The sequence below is a fragment of the Nuphar pumila genome, chromosome 4 (assembly GCF_984573655.1).
Source record: "Nuphar pumila chromosome 4, dmNupPumi1.hap1.1, whole genome shotgun sequence".
NCBI classification, from domain to species: domain Eukaryota; kingdom Viridiplantae; phylum Streptophyta; class Magnoliopsida; order Nymphaeales; family Nymphaeaceae; genus Nuphar; species Nuphar pumila.
In genome coordinates this window covers 110,019,438-110,022,939 of record NC_143252.1, presented here as the reverse complement: position 1 = coordinate 110,022,939, position 3,502 = coordinate 110,019,438, and positions in this window count along the sequence as shown.

Here is a 3,502-nt window from a genome sequence, read left to right as displayed (position 1 = left end):
TGCATTCAAATGTTATGGCATACCATGCAAATGAACCAAACATGTGATTTGAAATCTCATGTAGATGAGAGAATGAATGATAACCAAACATGTGATTTGAAATATCATGCAAATAAGAAACTGAATGTGATTTAAAATCACATTTGAAGCTACTCTCATGTGATTCCAAACATACCTACACATCGGATATGAGATCTTAAATCTTAGGGTGCTTTTGATGCATGTTTGGTTGAATTCAAATGTTATTTGGAATACTATGCAAATGAACCAAACATGTGACTTGAAATCTCGCTTAGATGAGAGAACTAATCTTATTTGCACGGATAACCAAAAATATGATTTGGAATCTCATGCAAATAAGAAACTGAATGTGATTTGAAATCACATTTGAAGTGACTCACGTCATTCCAAATCACATGGTGAAATATGTGTGACTTCAAATCACATTTGATTTTGTTTCATGTGATTCCAAACAGACATACATCACATGGGATATGAGATCTTAAATCTTAGGATATATAATGCACAGGCCTTTGGTTTGACACTCTTGTCTCTAGCCAAAAAACTGTGTAATCAGGAGCTTATTGAGAATTCTCTGAGCAAAACAAAAGGTCAGTTTTACCATAGTTGCCCACAAGGGCTCTGCTCATCTGGTAAGGGCGACTTGTGAATGTCCCCAACTTGACATGATGTCACAAGTTCAAAACCTATCGGCAACATCTCTTACTGCAAGGTCGAGGCTGGGTGTACTCTCTGCTGGGTAAGGGAGAGCTCAAGGCTTTTGCAATGAGAGATCAGCCAATGTGCGATCAGGGTAGGGAGGGTATTTCCTTTGAATTATCCAAAAGAAAAAAAGAGTTTTACCATAGTTGCTAGAAACGGATACGGGTATGGAAGGCTTAAAAAGTTTCTGATACATTTTTATTTGAAACACATATTGATACAACTTCAATAAATATCTGTATGTGTTTCAAATAAGTCATGATACAGTTTTTAAAAGAATTGGTACCGGTTTCTAAAAAATTTATACAAAATATATATTTTCATAAAGGTACATACAAATTTAAATAACTAAATATACATATGTAATCAATCATTATTGTATTATAGTTTTTTATAAATTATAATATCTAAAAATATTAATAAAAATAGTTATTTTATAAAATAAAATTGTTATTTGTATGCAGAAATGTTAATAGAAACGCGTTAGATACTCATTTATAATGTAATAGCAGCGCGTTTTATAAGTAACATCATACTTATTTATTAAGTAATTGAGACAAGTTTCTTAAACATATGATAATTCTTTTTGTGATTTTCCAGACGAGTTTTGCAGTAGTATATGGTACTGGTAAGCCATGCAACTATGAGTTTTACACTACAAATACGGGATGTTTGAACCATAATGGTGGTAACACCAAAACAAGGTCATGATCAACGTGACACCTCTTAACTCGGAAGAGGGTGTTTGAACCAGTATTGGCGCAGATACGCATCGTATTGCCAGAAAATTGATACAATACTGACTTGAATCGAATATTTTTAATAAATGTAAAAAATAGCTTAAAATTAACATTTTACATATTTTTTAAAGACTTTAACACTGTCACGTTTTTGGTTGACACGTAATATTTTTAATTATTGTTTGGTTGATTCATAACGATTCACTTGAGAAACGGTATCGGCCGATTCACCTCGCCAAACTATACAGGTCTGTTTCCGATACTGACAACATTGGCCTGAACCATAATGGTGGTTTCACCCTTTTGCATAACACATCTACAAAGATTAGACTAATGTTGATCTTCAAAGTTTTAATGACTAACAATTGTAGGTATAGCAATGCACCGTGAAAGTGAGATTTTGATTTTTTTTTTTTAAGTTCTTGTGATAATAAATAACAATCATAAAACTTCCACACAGCGAGCAAAACAAACATGTGAGTTGAAGCTGTGACTGCAATTGTCACCTATGATTCTAACCAGTGAAAGCTATTCAAATGGGTGAACCTATGACCAGCTCTTACAGGCTGAGGAATCACAGCTGTGACAAAAACAATAGTTAAAAGTTCTTGGATTTTTTTAGATTCCTTCTACTAATTGGGACATCTAAGAACAAGGAAGAAATCTTTTTATTTTCAGAAAATTTGGATAGATTTAGCATGACCAAGAATGCACCTCGAATGTCAAGCTCTAGCATATCCTATTATGGGTAGTACGCAAAGTCAAAGGTCTTTTTTGATTCAGTGAAAAAGGTCAAAGGGATTTGAGGATAAATAGGGCTGCTCGTGGCTTGGCTCATGTTGAGCTTGTAAAGAGTTGGTTTGAATTCGTTGAAATAGGTTTGGCAAGCCCCCAAAAACCAATGTTTGGCTCAGCTCGGCTTGTATATGGTCATTAATTAATAATAGTAGACTTGGTGTATATATCTCATCATAGAGTCGAGATGATTGAAGTATTTGGCTTGCAAGTAATTAGTTTAGAGTTTAAATCCTATTAGGTACAACTTTCAAACAATTATTTATTTCGAAAAATGATCGCAAAAATGACAAGTTTCTTGAAAGATCTTGAAATTTTAGAAATCTGTTTGCTGTCCAAAATTGTAATTATTATTATTTTTATGACCTTTTTAGCCTTCACACCTATAATTTTCGGTACGAATTTTCTCCGTATGCGAATTTCCTCAGTCTCCACCGAAAATGCATTAGCGACCACCATCTCCATGTGAATTTAGAGAGAGAGATTGGAAGGAGTGAATAACCAAATATTATTCATCAGTCTAAACCTAATTCCAGATCCAAACGAGTTCAGAAGAGTTGGATCCAAGTCTGAATTTTACATGGGGTCACTGAGAGACAAAATTGGTCAAATGTAAAAAATCATAAATGGAATAGATTTAATCTGGATCTGAATATAGTTCTGTCAACAAAAGAAATCAAAGTTGTATTCAAATTTAAATTCGAAAACTACATCTACAGAAATTCGACTGTGATCAAATTACAAATTTAGATCACATTTAAAGATGTTGGGAAGCAGAAGATCAGCCTCATGCATGGCAAGCTATCTTCCCATTGAGGCAAGCATATACTACACTCAACAAGTCACCCTTCAGGAAAGTATTAATACAGAAAAGCCTCCACCAAGGAAAGAGCTATCTTCAACATATCTCCGTCGAGGGAAAGGATTATGACTCCTACCATTCTCAAGGCCTAAACTTATGAAAAATTGTATCATATTCTGCTGAGACTATAAATGTGTGTGCTCTCAGCCTTCTGTATTAGCTTTTCTCTACTTTTCATAGTAAAGATGCTTGTGCTTCTTTATTGGATGTAGGCCACTATGGTCGAACCACGTTCAATGCTCTCTTCTCTTCGTCACTTCTTTTACCCAATCTTGACATGGTATCAAAGCAGGTCATTCCCTTCTGCCAGGTCGCTCGTGACTAATTTGCTTGACATCCTGCACCCTCATAGCTCTTGCATTGTTCTTTGCTAACCGTTGTT